Raw genomic sequence first — 15958 nt, 5'->3', positions numbered from 1 at the left:
CCGCTGGGCGAGATCATCCGTGGCTTTGGGGTGGGATATCATCTGTATGCTGATGACACTCAGCTATACATCTCCACCCCGAACCACCCCAATGAGGCCATCGAAGTGATGTCCCGGTGTTTGGAGGCCGTACGGATCTGGATGGATGGCAACCGACTGAAACTCAACCCTTCCAAGACGGAGTGGCTGTGGCTTCCGGCGCCCCGGTTCAACCAGGTGCTTCCATCTCTGGCCATTGGGGGCGTGCAATTAGCCCCTATGGAACAGGTGCGCAATTTGGGCGTCCTCCTGGATGCCCGGCTGTCCATGGATGACCATGTAACAGCCGTGGCAAGGGGGGCGTTCCATCAGGTTCGCCTGATGCGCCAATTGCGCCCCTTATTGGACCGGGATGCCCTACGCACAGTCACCCATGCGCTGGTGACGTCTCGCCTGGACTACTGCAATGCTCTCTACATGGGGCTTCCCTTGAGATGCACTCGGAGACTACAGTTGGTCCAGAACGCGGCCGCGCGGGTGATTATGGGGAGGACTAGATTCTCCCCTGTAACACCTCTCCTGCGCGAGCTGCACTGGCTTCCTGTGGTCTACCGAGTGCGTTTCAAGGTCTTGATTATGATCTTTAAAGCGCTTCATGGCACAGGGCCTAGTTACATGCAGGATCGCATCCTGCCCCACACATCCCTACGACCAATCCGCTCTCACAGAGAGGGACTTCTCCGGGTGCCGTCCGCCAAACAGTGCCGGGGGGCGACACCCAGGAGCAGAGCCTTCTCTGTGATGGGCCCAGCCCTGTGGAATGACCTCCCCCGTGACATCAGGATTACTTCCGATCTCCGCTCCTTCCGTGTACAACTGAAGACCCACCTCTTTCAACTATCTGGCCTGGCTCAACCGTAATTTTTTCGTACCCCTCCTGACTGTCTGTTTTTAACATTTTGAATTTGGATTGTACATGGGGTTTTATAATTAGGGTATTTTAATGGTTTTTAATTGTCTATGTATTGTATCTGTTAACCTCCTCCGTACATGTGTGTCTTTGTATTTATGTATGTCATGGGTTTATGTAAATGTTATATGTTTTTTACTCCATTGTACGCCGCCCCGAGTCCTATTCGGAAAGGGAGCGGCTAATAAATTTAAATTGATTGATGATTGATTGAACAAGAAAACCCCAGTCTTCCTCCCCCTCTTCCTCCTCCTCCTGGTGATGATATTGGGTAAAGAAACATAAACCAGAAAACGACCAAGCTCAAGAGAGCACCAGGGACCCCACAGTCCTCTTCTTCCTCCTCCTCTTCCTCTTCCACCTCCTCCTCCTCCTAGTGTTGATGATGTTATCTAGTTGGGTAAAGAAACATCAACCAGAAAACGACCAAGCTCAAGAGAGCACCAGGGACCCCACAGTCCACTTCCACCTCTTCCTCTCCTCTTCCTCCTCCTCCTTGCACTGATGATGTTACCTAGTTGGGTCATGAAACGTCTGCAAGAAAACAACCAAGCTCAGATAGCACCAGGGACCCCACAGTCCACTTCCACCTCTTCCTCTCCTCCTCTCCTCCTCCTAGCACTGATAATGTTACCTAGTCGAGTAATGAAACATTTGCAAGAAAACAACCAAGCTCAGAGAGCCCCAACAATTTTCAACCTCATTTCTACCCCCAGCTGCAAATATTCTCCTTTATTTTAGACTTCTACAAGCCCCTTTGGGTGAGGACCATGTTTTAGCGTAAACGGCCAAGAGATTTCCGTGGTCGGTGGTATAACCCGTTTAATAAAGAAAATAAAAATGGAGACAATTTCGGCCACCGTTAAGGCAGGGCCTCTGTCTGTTTGGAAGGGATCGATTGTTATTTGTAAGCCGGTGATCAATTAAAGCAGGGGGTAAATCCAGCATCTAGAGAAATCAGCTAGAGAGAGAGAGGGAGAGGGAGAGAGAGAGGGAAAGAGAAAGAGAGAGAGAGATTTATGCTGCTGCCTCAACCTACGCTATAATGTTGCTTGTTGCTTTTTTTAGCTCTGGCTGCCAACGATGTGCGAACAGAGAGAAGACCTAAATCATAGATTGTTTTAGGGAAGGAAGCCCCGGATGGGTTAGAGATGGCAATTTTGGCTTACTGGGATGTACATGTTCTGACTGAGGCTTCCCAAAAGCCTGAAGCAAACTCCTGGTCCCGACAAAAAAAAACCTTTTATTAATTGACTGTGAATTCTGCTCCTTCACATCCAGCAAAGTCTTTCGAGGGAGGATTTACGGTCACAGACCTTCTCTGGCTTGGAGAGCTGCCAGGCCGATCTCTGCAAAACTTTGCAAGGAGTTTCGGAGAATCACGAACCAATTAAGGGAACTAATGTTCTCCTGCAAACTCCACTCCCCTTTTGCTCCTCTATTATTTCTTCTGGGAGGAGCCATTCACCATCCACCTGTGGCCTTACTCCCACGTTGACCCCTCTTCTTTAGCTCTTCTCTTCGCCTGGCCACTCTGCGCATGCGCACCCTGGGAACAGGCTCCAGCTGTTCTTCTGCCTCACTGATGTCTGACTTTGAAGGCAGCTGATAACTGGTATATGGCTCTGGCCCCCCAGAAGCAGCCTGTCCTAAGTCACCCCAGAAAATAAAAGTGGGTCAGCAAGTTTGCAAGAGGAGGAGGAAGAGGAGGGGAGGAGTCATCAATGAAAAGCGACTGTCGGGAGGAAAATGTCAAAAAAGTCAACAGCAGACCAAACTCAGCAGGTAGCGCATGTGAAAAATTTGAGGTGGGTGGGTGGGGGAATATGTATGAGAAAGATGGAACGAAACAGCCAGAAAAAAACATGGAATGTTTTGCTGCAGGTAGGTCATGGTTTGTGATGGGTAATACAATATCCGTCCTTTCCACCCTTATACTCAAATAATTTTGTTGATTTCACAGGTTGATATGTGAAAGTCGGGACACGAAGAAGAAGGGGGGGTGGAGAGGAGGAGGAAGAGGAGGGGAGGAGGAAGAAGGAGAAGGAGGAGGAGAAGGATGAAGAAAAGAAAAGAAAGGAGGAGGAGGAGGAGAAGAAGGGGAAGCAGTAAGAAGAAGAAGGAAGAAGAAGGAGGAGGAGGATGAAGAAGAAGAGGAAACAGGAGGAGGACGAAGAAAAAAGAAAGGAGGAGGAGAAGGGGAAGCAGTAAGAAGAAGGAAGAAGGAGGATGAAGAAGAAGAAAGGAGGAAGAGGAGGACAAAGAAAATAAAAGGAGGAGGAGAAGGGGAAGCAGTAAGAAGAAAGGAGGAGGATGAAGAAGAAAGGAGGAGGAGGAGGAGGAGGACAAAGAAAATGAGGAGGAGGAGGAGGGGAAGCAGTAAGAAGAAGAAAGGAGGAGGAGGAAGAAAAGAAGAAGACGGAGAAGAGGAGGAGGAGGAGAAGGGGAAGCAGTAAGAAGAAGAAGAAGAAGAGGGAAGGAGGAGGAGAAGAAATGCTTGTTTATGGCCCTTGGAGGAAGAAAAGAAAATTGAGGTGCTGTGGCTAAAACTATCTGATTTTCGAGAGGTGTTGAAAATCTCCTCCATGTTTGCAGCCGAAATACTCAAGCCGAAAGGGGAAAAGGAGGAACTTAAGGATGTAACTAGAGGCCCTGAACCTTTCACTCCTTCCTGGTTTCTCTCTCTCTTCTCCAACAACAGAATATTGACAAGAATTCAGTCAATAAAACCAAAGAGGAAAACCTCAAGGGCTAAGAATATGTGACCTCTGCAACCGTTTCCTAAGGTTTTTCTTTGCAGATCTTGCAATTGTGAAGGATTGATACAATACAATAATACAATACAATAATACAATACAATAGTAGAGTTGGAAGGGACCTTGGAGGTCTTCTAGTCCAACCCCCTGCCTAGGCAGGAAACCCTATACCATTCCAGACAAATGGCTATCCAACATCTTCTTAAAGACTTCCAGTGTTGCGGCATTCACAACTTCTGGAGGCAAGCTGTTCCGCTGATGAATTGTTCTAACTGTCAGGAAGTTTCTCCTCAGTTCTAAGTTGCTTCTCTCCTTGATTAGTTTCCACCCATTGCTTCTTGTTCTGTCCTCAGGTGCCTTGGAGAATAGCTTGACTCCCTCTTCTTTGTGGCAACCCCTGAGATATTGGAAGACTGCTATCATGTCTCCCCTGGTCCTTCTCTTCACTAGACTAGACATGCCCAGTTCCTGCAACCGTTCTTCATGTGTTTTAGTCTCCAGTCCCCTAATCCTCTTTGTTGCTCTTCTCTGCACTCTTTCTAGAGTCTCCACATCTTTTTTATATCGTGGCGACCAGAACTGAATGCAGTATTCCAAGTGTGGCCTTACCAAGGCCTTATAAAGTGGTATTAACACTTCACGTGATCTTGATTCTATCCCTCTGTTGATGCAGCCTAGAACTGTGTTGGCTTTTTTGGCAGCTGCTGCACACTGCTGGCTCATATTTAAATGGTTGTCCACTAGGACTCCAAGATCCCTTTCATAGTTACTACTGTTGAGCAAGGTACCACCTATACTGTACCTGTGCATTTCGTTTTTGTTGCCTAAATGTAGAACCTTTGTTCTACATTGCTTAGAAAGCAGAAGGCTTACAAGATATTATCCACATATTGGCGCTGGGCTTCGTACGGGGAAAGCGCGAGGGTTGGCGTTCTCCACGAAGCAGAGTCCTGGTCCCGACAAAACCCCTTTTATTAAACGAATGTGAACTCCTCTCCTTCACATTCAGCCAAGGCCTGGCAAACAGTCTTTCAAAGGAGTATTTAGGACCACAGACCTTATCTATCTTGGAAAGCTGCGATATAAATATTTTCCAAATGAGGTGCTGTGCAAGGAAAGACTGGGCACAGAGTCTCTGAGATTCAGGGACAGATCTTCCCACTCCTGATATGAACTAACGAACGAATGAACGAACGAATGGTTTCCTGCAAAAGCCCCCTCCCCTTTCGCTCCTCTTTTATTTCCTATGGGAGGGGCCATTCACCGTCCACCTGTGGCTTTACTCCCAAGTCGACCCTGATTTCTGAGCTGCCAACTCCGCTGGCGGGCCAAAATAGTCAGGGGTCTCTATTGCAAAAGCTGGAATTGAAAATTCAGAGCAAGATCTATCAAAATCCATCTTGTTTGTGGTTTTGGGGATGGAAGGCACAGCCATAGAGTCAAACTAGATTTCCTGCACCCCAGATCCCCGTTTTCAAATCCTTCCATGCTCGGTGTGAATTGTGAGAACCGGCATCATCGTGGTAAGTGTTGGCATGTCCCATTGATTTCAGTCTTTACTAATTCAATTTTATATGAGAAACAACGTGAGGAAAGGAGCGTATTTTGCATAGCAGGAACACGGCCGCTGGAGAGGGAGAAAAACAGCACCTGTGCTCACTTTGCTAAGGGCGGAAGGGCGCGGCAGGAATCAGGGAAGCCGAGATGAAGCAGATTGATTCCATCTGAAAAAAAATTGCATGCCCAAAAGCTTTTGAACCATTCAGAACTTCAGGGCACTTGGGCATCACTCCGGGGTCAGAAATATTTGGTAGCAGTAGCCTGCTTCATTGTGCAACGTTATGGAAGAGGGGGTGACAAAATTCCTTTGGCACCCCTAATGCCACCCCGCAAGGGATGTGGTGGCTCAGTTTCTAAGACACATCAGAAAGGTCGGCCGTTCGGCGGTTTCAATCCCTAGCGCCGCTTAACGGAGTGAGCTCCCGTGACTTGTTCCAGCTTCTGCCGACCTAGCAGTTCGAAAGCAGGTAAAAAATGCAAGTAGAAAAATAGGAACCACCTTTGGTGGGAAGGGAACAGCGTTCTGTGCGGCTTCGGAGTTGAGTCATGCCGGCCACATGACCACAGAGACGTCTTCGGGCAGCGCTGGCTCTTCAGCTTTGAAAGGGAGATGAGCAGCGCTCCTTAGAGTCAGGAACGACTAGCACAGACGTACGAGGGAAACCTTTACCTTATAATATTACCATTCTTGTATTGCCTACTGTCTCCTTAATAGAGTCTACCTGGATCCGTTTCAGTCGGGTTTCAGGCCCGGGTACAGCACGGAGATGGCATTGGTTGCGTTGGTCGATGATCTCTGGCGGGCTCGGGACAGGGGCTGTTCCTCTGTCCTGGTCCTATTAGACCTCTTGGTGGCTTTCAATACCATCGACCATGGTATCCTACTGCGACGACTCGGGGGGTTGGGAGTGGGGGGCACCGTTTTACGGTGGTTCTCCTCCTACCTGTCGGATCGGTCGCAGTTTGTGTTGACTGGAGGGCAGAGATCGACCCCCAGGTGCGTCACTTGTGGGATGCCCCAGGGGTCGGTTCTCTCACCCCTTCTGTTCAACATATACATGAAACCGCTGGGCGAAGATCATCCGTGGTTTTGGGGTACGGTATCATCAATATGCTGATGATACCCAATTTTTCATCTCTACCCCAAACCACCCAAACGATGCCCTCGACGTGATGTCCCGATGCCTGGAGGCTGTGCGGATCTGGATGGGGAGGAACAGGCTCAAGCTCAATCCCTCCAAGACTGAGTGGCTGTGGTTCCCGTCATCCCGATTTGTGCATCTTGTTCCATCTTTGACGATAGGGGGAGAAATTTTAGCCCCCTCAGAGAAGGCTCGCAATCTGGGAGTCCTCCTGGATACGCGGCTTAGTTTAGAAGAACACCTGACGGCCGTGACCAGGGGGGCCTTTTACCAGGTTCGCCTGGTACGCCAGTTGCGCCCCTTCCTGGATCGGGATGCTCTGTGCACAGTCACTCATGCCCTCGTCCTTTCTCGCCTGGACTACTGCAACGCTCTCTACATGGGACTGCCCTTGAAGAGCACCCGGAGACTTCAGCTGGTCCAGAATGCGGCCGCGCGGGTTGTCATGGGGGTACCTAGGTGCTCCCATGTCACACCCCTTTTAGACGGCCTGCACTGGTTGCCGGTTGTTTTCCGGGTGCGATTCAAGGTATTAATTATGACCTTTAAAGCGCTCCATGGCTTAGGCCCAGGGTACCTGCGAGACCACCTACTGCCACCAGTAGCCTCCCACTGTCCAGTACGATCCCACAGAGTTGGCCTCCTCAGGGTGCCGTCGGCCAGGCAGTGTCGGCTGGTGACCCCCAGGGAGAGAGCCTTCTCTGTGGGAGCGCCTTCCCTCTGGAATGAGCTGCCCCCGGAGCTCCGCATAATCCCCGACCTCCGGTCCTTCCGACGCGCCCTAAAAAGTTGGCTTTTCCAGCAAGCCGGCCTGGCCTGTTAATGTTAATTTTAATTTAAACTTATTTTAAATGTATTGTTTCTTTTTAAAAAAAATCGGTTTTTTTTTTTTTTTTGGAAATGGATTTAATCTTTTTTTAACTTTTGAGATGTGTGTTTTTAATGTTGTACGCCGCCCTGAGTCCTTTTGGAGAAGGGCGGCATATAAATCCAAATAAGCCAAACCAAACCAAACCAAGAGTGACTCTTGTGCAGGTGGGCCTGGTTTTTTGACCACGATTGAGCCCACAGTTTATGTCGGTAAACGAGGACTTCATCAAATGACTTTTTGCCCCGTTTTACAACTTTTTTGTTCAGGGAATCACTGTAAAGTCGTAAGTGTGAAAAATGCTCCTAGTTTTATTGTTCCTTTAATTTCATTCCCGCCCACCCGCAAGTTTTATGGTGTATGTTTTTTTTTTTCAAAAGGCAAACTCACATAACCCGTGATGGGAGCCCTGTGAGTTCTCTTCCCATTCGCACCGATTGCTCACTTCCGATTTCCCCTATTGTACAGCCGGCGAGAGACGGCAAACTGTAAATTCCCCCAGTTGCTCCAGAGACGATGCTGTTTGAGCGGGGACCTTTTCTTCCTCCTTCCTCCTCTTCCTCCTCCCCAAAAAAAGGTTTAAAGAAAAAAATTAGGAGTGATTTGCATGTTCCACGGTACAGGTAGTCCTCGACTTACAATGCTTCATTTAGTGACCGTTCAAAGTTACGATGACGTTGAGAAAAAAGGGACCGACAACCCTTCTTCACTCTTACGACCGTTGCAAGTATCCCCATGGTCACCTGATCAACATCCAGAGATGCCTGGCAACTGACTCGTATTTATGACGGGGTTGCACGTGATCCCTTTTTGCGACCTTCTGACAAGTAGAGTCGATGGGGAAACCAAAGTCACTTCACAGCCAGCTAATTAACTCAACATCTGCAAAGAATGTGTTGAGTATTTTCATTTTCTGTTCTCCCAATTCCTCTTTTCCCTCTTCCTCTCTACAAACGAATGGGCTTGCTGTTATTTTTAAGCAACGCTGCTCCTTCGTGGCCTTTACTTTTGCTACGCTTTTCTCATTTCATTTTGTCCTGAATTTTTGCCCTAAAGGGTGACCCCCTCACATCGTCATAAAGATACAGGTAGCCCTCAACTTATGACCACCAGGTTTCTGCTGCTAAGCGAAACAGTTGTTAAGTAAACGTTGCCCCGTTTTACTCTTTCCTGACAAGAGCTGTTGCATGAACCACTGCAGTTATGTTAGCAACTCAGTGGTTGCATGAATCTTGCTTCCCCATTATTAACTTTGCTCGTCAGAATGTCGCAAAAAGTGAACACATGACCTGGGGGACATTAGAATTGTCATAACTATGAGTCAGTTCCTAAGTGTCCACATTTTGATCATGGGAATGCTTGAAATGTCCTAAGTGTGAAAAATGGTGCTAAGCCACTTTCCTCAATGCTGCTGTAACTTCAAACTTCACTAAACCGACTCTTGTTGAGGACTAGCTGTACAAGTTTTGCTTCTGTTGTTAAACGACACACTCTCACACCTCCGAGCTTGAGTAAGAGGGTCACAGTTGGCTGATTTCAACCATCCAAGGAAGACTGGAGCTGATGAAGACTCAGATGGAAGATCAACAGCCTGTGGCTAAAAAAAATAGTATTCATGCTTTTAAACGCTGGTGTTGGGAGAAAATTCCTGAGAATATCACAAACGGCCATGCAAACAAAACAAGTGGATCGTAGAACGAACCATTTCGGAGTTCTTGCTTGAGGCACAAATGATGAGACTTAAACTATATTTTGGATACGTTGTGTGAAGACCCAACTTCCTTAAGAAGTCCACAATGCTGGCAAAAAAGGAAAGAAAGAGGACAGACAACCAGAAGCAAATTGGAAATTCGGTTTTATTTATATGTAAAGTACAGATATGCTATTCCTTTTGGGGACTTGTATCCTACCTTTCATGCTGGGGTGTTAACATGTAATATAATATAATGTAAAATTGGCATCCATTTACACAGGGATCCATCTCTTTCCATCCATCCAACTCTCCATTTATCCCTCTACCCCTGCATCTATCCATCCATCCCTCTGTCTCTATCCACCCACCTATCCATTTCTCTCATTATCAATGTTTTCCTCCATCCATCCATCCTCTTTCCCTCTATCCATCCATCTGCATTATCTATCTCCATCTCATATCTGTCTCTCTCTGTGCCTTTCTCTGTATTTGTCTCTCTCTCTCTAATCTATCTACTCTATCTCCCTGCCTGCCTATATATCTGCCTATCAGTATCTATCTATATATCCCTGTCTGTCTCTATCTGCCTGCCTATTTCTGTCTCTGCCTATCTAATCACAATCCATCCATCGTCTATCATCCAACTATCATCTACCCACCTACCTTCTATCTAATTCTTATCTATCATCTATCTATCATCTATCTATCATCTATCTATCTATCTATCTATCTATCTATCTATCTATCTATCTATCTATCTATCATCTATCTATCTATCAATCTATCTATCATCTATCAATCAATCAATCAATCAATCAATCTATGCCTATCTATCTGTCTGTATCTGCCTGCCTGCCTGCCTATTTGTATCTATCTATCTGTCTCTATGTGCCTATCTATCTGCCTATCTATCGATCTATGCCTATCTATCTGTACCTGTCTGCCTGCTGCCTATTTGTATCTATCTATCTGTCTGTATCTATGCCTATCTGTATCTATCCACCTATGCCTCTGTCTATCTGCCTATCTATCTATGCCTATCTGTATCTGTCTGCCTGCCTATCTCTATCTGTCTGTATTTATTTATCTATGCCTATCTATCTGCCTGTCTCTATCTGCCTATTTACCTATCTGTCTGTCTGTATCTACCTATCATCTATCTATCTATCTATCTATCTATCTATCTATCTATCTATCTATCTATCTATCTATCTATCTATCATCTATCTATCTATCTATCATCTATCTATCTACCTACCTATGTCTCTATCTGCCTGCCTGCCTATCTGTATCTATCATCTATCTATCTATCCATCCATCCATCCATGTCTGTCTGTATCTGCCTATCTATCTATCTGTATCTACAGTATCTATCTATGCCTATCTATCTGTCCATCTGTCTTTCTCTCTCTGCCTATCTATGTGTCTGTATCTACCTATGCCTATCTATTGTATCTATTTGCCTATCTCTATCTGCCTGCCTATTTCTCTCTGCCTATCTATTATCCATCCATCGTCTATCATCCAACTATCATCTACCCACCTGCCTTCTAATTCTTCTCTCTCTCTCCATCCATCCATCTTCTACCTGCATCTCTTTTACCTTGTATCTATTTCTCTCTCTCCTTTTCATCCCTGCATGTGTGAATGGAGGCAAACTATCCGTGCGTTAGACGTGTATCAGACACATACATGCGCATGCTTATGGCTTCCATGCCTACATACATGTATACATGCGTAAGCTGCATATCAGCGCACACACGTCTCTCTAAAAGCACAAGCACACACAAAAAGCCCTAGGCAAAGACGGCTCCCAATCCACATCGGCCACCGGCATCTGTTATTTCTCCCCCCCCCCCACGGTCCCTCAGGCTGGGGAACCGACTCGCGTCCCCTCCGGGCGTCGAGTCGGCTGAGGAGAAAAAGCCGAGGCCCGAGCGATTGGGCCGCCGGCGGGGTTTCCCGGCCGCGGCCGCAGGGGCGGGGCCTGCGCCTGCGCGCCAGGCCAGGAACGCCCTCCCCCCCCACTCCTCCTCCTCCCACCCCGCCCGCCTGTTTGCCTGCCTGCCTGCCTGCCGCGCCCAGGCGAGACGCCGCTGCTGCCTCCTTTCTCTCTCTCTCTCTCTTTTATTTTCTCGTCCCTCAAACCCTCTCGCGGCTCTTCCGACTTCCTCGTCTCCCCCCCCCACACCCCGCCCTCCTCACACCACCACCACCTCGACGACCGTGAGGAGGACTGCGCGCGCGGACCGGCAGACCGGACGGACGCCCCCCGCCCCGAACGTGCCCGCCCGAGCGTCTTCTCCTCCTCAGCGGGGCTCCCGTCGTCGTCTCTCTTCTCTCTCTCTCTCTTATTACCCCCCCCACCCCACCCGCCCGCGCGCGCCGTAGTTGCGGTGGTTGCAGCGGCCGCCGCCCTCGTTCTTTCCCCCGGCGGGGGTCTCGGCCGGGGCCAGCGGCCTCCTCGGCCTGCCGCCTCGCCGCCTTCAACCCCCCCCCCTCTTCGGCTTCTTCTGCTTCGACGTCGCCCCGGAGGCGGACGGGGAGAGCCGGGAGAAGGTCGCCCGCGGCCGGGCAGCCGGGCCGGCGGGGGTCGCCCGGGGGCGCCTGAGGAGAAAGGAGGAAGAGGAGGAGGAAGAGCAGCGGCCGCCCAGGAAGGTGAGACTGGGGGGGGAGGACGTACGTGGGGGGTGGGGGTGGGAGGTTGACATTATATAGCAACCCCCCATCCCATAATATCCCTTCTCTTTCCTCAGCGCAGCGCCCCCAGGCCCCCATTTCCCCCCTCCCCTCAAAGCAGGGGTCTTTCCTCCTCTCCCCCCCCTCAGTTTGCCTCCCCCCATCCCATAATAAGCCCTTGGCCCCATTCATTCCTCTCCCCTTGCATCCCCCCCCGGAAATCCCATAATAATCTCCCAGCCAGACTCAAAAAACCTTAGACCATTTTGTCCCCCCCTCCTTCCTCCCCCCAATTCAAGCCCCCTCTCCTTCTGCCCTCCCCCCTCCCTTTCCCATCCCCCCCAATTTGGACCTCAAGAACCCCCCCCCTCTTTTCCCCCTATTGAATCCCAGGCACTGCATCTCTGTTGAAACCCCCCCTCCCCATTTCTTCCTGGAAAATAATAATTACAATGATATAATATGATATAATATCATATATGATACAACATATATGATGTGATATATATGATATAATATGTTATATTTATATAATATGATATGTTATAATATAATAATTCAGTTGACTCAGTTTCATGTTTAATGAATAAAAGAGATAATAGTAATAATAATAATAATGATGATGATGATGATGAAATTTGTGACACATTTTTAAATGTTCATTTGACTGAGTTTCATGCTTAATGAATAAAATAAATAATATCATCATCATCCAGGGTTATTTATTTTTCTTCTGGTTCAATCCGCCTCTCTTTCCCCCCCTCCCCCCCAAGCTCTCTCACATTGAAATGCAAGATCGATTAATTTCAATTGATCAGTTTCAATTAATCAATTATTTTCCCTCTTTATTTCCAAAATGCAGCAACTCCTCCGCCAAAAAACTCCTAAAACGATGCTTGGGTCATTTTAGTATCTAGGCTGATAATCTGTGATCTATTTAATGTATCAGATGCTAATCTATGGACTAAAGCATGGAATATATATGTGTGTGTGTGTGTGTGTGTGTATTATATAGGACACTATCATCTATCTATCTATCTATCTATCTATCTATCTATCTATCTATCTATCATTATCTATCTATCTATCTATCTATCATTATCTATCTATCTATCTATCTATCTATCTATCTATCTATCTATCTATCTTCTAATCTATCTGTCTTCTAATCTATCATTTTATCTATCTGGATCAAAGCATGGACTAAATATATGGACTAAAGTGCTCCCACCAGATCTCATCATTGCCTCCCCTAGATCTGATCAAGACCTATAACTAGGGGCCCCTTTTCCTCCTCCCATCTTTTGCCCTCTCCCCCAAAAGACCCCAAATTGTTCCCCCCTCCGGACTACCCACCATAATTAATTTCGGCCTTGTCCTTTTTTTCTGGAGAGGGCGTCTCCTTATGGAAATCCATCAGCCAAACACCCCCCCCTCTCATTTTAGCCAAATCATGCTCCCCTAATTTTATTTTATTTTTAAAAAGGGGGGGGGGCTCTCCCTTCTCCTTCAGGCCCACCTCCCCTTCCTATCCTTTGCTCTCTTTCAACCCCAAAAGATTGTCTTCTGTCATTTTTAATTCCCTGTTCCTTTATTTTTAAAGCCTTCCTCCCTGGGTGACTAAAATGTTCTTTCTTTCTCTTCTCCTCCCCCCCCCTTTCCTGTTTTTCCCCTCTTCTCTGCCCGCCACCATGTCTTTCCCTCCCTTTGGCCATTTTTCTCTTTCCCCCTCCCGCTACTTCTGCTTTTCTTCCCCTTTTCAAATCCTCCCCCCAAACACAGAAGCAACCCTTGAACATCCTTTCTCTAACCGGTTCCCCTCCATTTTGCTCTCTCTCCTCCCCGTAAAATCTCAGAATTGTGGTCCTCTCGGATCCCTTCTTTCAGTCTAGGGAGAGGGGGGAAACGAAGACCAACCTTCCCCCCCCAGATTGCTGATATAGGGAAATCAAGAAATCCACACTGCCCAGGCCACCCCCTTTTTTTCATTGTCTCCATCATCACCGTCCCACCCATTTCGGAGCATCAGGGAAAGGGGAGTAGGCAGAGATAGGAGGGGAGGGAAAGAGGGGAGGGTCTTTTCTGCCCTTTGAAAAGGCAGGAAAAGTGGGAAGGAAGAGGTGCCAAACCACAGGGGAGGGGGGAGCACAGAGAAAAAAAGAGATGCTTGGAAGAGATTTTCCAGAGTATTATGTGCATTTGGTATAATGGTGGAAGATTTGATTGCTTGAAAAGGAACTGAAACCAGAGCACGGTTCTTAAGTTTTGGCTGAAGGAACAAAAATAATGGAAATTTTGCTGCTTCCTCTCTTCCCATGGTAGGAAAAAAATGCTTTTTGGGGGGGGCGCAGAGGGGGTGAGAAACAGTGTTTTTGTTGCTGTCTTGATTGTGCAATTTTAACTGTCTTTTTTTTTAATCCTTGTTTAAAGTTGCTGCTTCTCTGTTTTGATAGGCGTTGTGTAATTGTTATTATTATTATTTTTTGCCATCAGTGTTTCAGCTCTTTGTGGTTGCTAAGGGGGTACGGAAGGATAGTTGTTGTTGTTTTTTAAGGCCTTTCTGGTTTTTTTTAAGTGGCAGTGCAAATTCAGGAAGGTGGCTTTTGGGAGGGGTGGCAGGGTCTGATTTTAAAACAAAAACCTCCAAAAACCCACCTCTCATTTTTAAAATGAGGGGTGGGGAGAAAAAAAGGCTGGGAGTTTTGCAATTGTTTTAAAATAACGGTCAATCTGAAAGGAAAACAGATTTCTTTATTAAAGAAACGCCAAGGAGAAAACGGGGATGATCTACAGCCCTGGCCGAGGCTGCCCATTTGTCATTTCTGACAATTAGCTAAAAATTTAATGTGTGTGATCTTTTCACCACCATCTCTTTATGTAAAAAGATTGAGAAGTCCTGGGATCGCCTCATCGCTGCTTTAGACATGCAGGTGTTTCTTTTGCCATTTTTTTTTTATTTTAAAGCCTTCCTAAAAAAAATGGGAGCCAGCAGGTGGCTGACTGCTTTTCGGGATCCGGAGGTGGGAAGGAAACCCCCCCTTAATTGAACCCCCAATTCCTCCTCCTCCTTTTTTTCCTGGGTCTTTTGAGTGTGCAACCCGAAAACAGGGCTTTGACCCTTTTTGTGATGCTTTCCTGACCTACCCAAGCTTGTAAATAAACCACCTAGTTGCATCTTAGCTTGTTCTCTCCTTTCTGTGATTTCTTTTTATTTTTGGAGAGGAAGAATTGAACAATGTTTCGGTCTCCGCAGGTCAGGATGCGTGTGCTTTACATACCCTCGCCCATTTTTCTTTTTCCTTTTCTTTTCCTCTCCTCCATTTTTTTTCTTTTCTTTTCTTTTCTGGAAATGAATGGATGTTTTGTGCTTGGAACTGGGCAACTGCAACAAGATGGCGTTTGCAGGAAGCCTCTCTCTGCGTTTTGCAACTCCCCGGCATCTCGCTGCTTTTCTGCCAAGCTTTCAATCTCGCAGCTGGAGAGAGTTTTCTTTTAACTTTGATTTCCCTCCCCCATCATTGACAGATAGTGCTTTGATTGGGAATTGACAAATGCTCTGGTTTTGTTTTGTTATGTTTTATTTTTAAAAAAACTTTCGTTTCCCTCCCTCCTCCCTCCCTCCTCTCTCCCCAGTTTTCTATTAGCCATAGGTTGGGCGGAGTAGTTGACTAAAATTGTTACAGACTGGATAATAGATCAAAGGATGAAGGATGGTAGGAAGATTAGACCTAAGTATCCCATTACAAAAAGGTTCTAATTTATTTATTTTGTAAATGCTACCTTGGTTTTGTGTAAACCAAATGTACATCTGTAAAAAAAAAAAAATTCTCCTCTGCCAGTAATGTTTCTGTAAACAGCAGTTTACCTGAAATTATTCCATAAAATAAATTTTGGTAGCTAAAAATCTTGTTTTGGTCACTTTCCCCGAATTATATTTGATCTGTTGCTTTATTGGGAAAACATTAAATTCAGTGGGCCTTATGTGTTTAAAATAAAGCCCAAATTACTATTATTGGACTTAGGTGTCGACAACAAGGTTTAAATAAAAGATTATTCCAAAGTATTCTGCATTTAACTGATGATTGGGTTTATATTGCTGCCCTGAATACTTTGGAAGTAGGACAGTTGGAATGAAATTGATAGTCTTAATTTAAAAATCCAACTATTACAATTGTATGGGTTGGATTCCCAGCCTATATCTGAAGACTCATTAAGACAAATGTTTAGTAAATCTAAATCCAGAACTTTTAATAGTGCTGTAGCCAAAATACTGAACAGTCAACAAAGGCAAAACTCATCCAATTGAAGCAA

At 46.5% G+C, this 15958-nt stretch overlaps 1 protein-coding gene across 2 annotated transcripts in view; it reads left to right on the top strand.

Annotated features, from left to right (window-relative positions):
* Positions 1-11041: 11041 nt before the first annotated feature.
* The window catches only part of GNB1 (G protein subunit beta 1), a 57050-nt gene continuing 52133 nt past the window's right edge, over positions 11042-15958 (top strand). Inside the window, exon 1 of one of the 2 annotated variants that reach the window (XM_081955043.1) lies at positions 11042-11626. The gene's annotated coding sequence lies outside the window, so the exon portion shown is untranslated. Of the gene's footprint in view, positions 11627-13756; positions 13966-15958 lie in introns of those variants that run through there. The other variant, XM_081955044.1, reaches the window with a different exon arrangement.

The sequence above is a fragment of the Natrix helvetica genome (assembly GCF_964273705.1).
Source record: "Natrix helvetica genome assembly, chromosome: 5".
NCBI classification, from domain to species: domain Eukaryota; kingdom Metazoa; phylum Chordata; class Lepidosauria; order Squamata; family Natricidae; genus Natrix; species Natrix helvetica.
The sequence above is the reverse complement of the archived record's forward strand: the minus strand, read 5'-3'. Positions and strand labels throughout refer to the sequence as shown.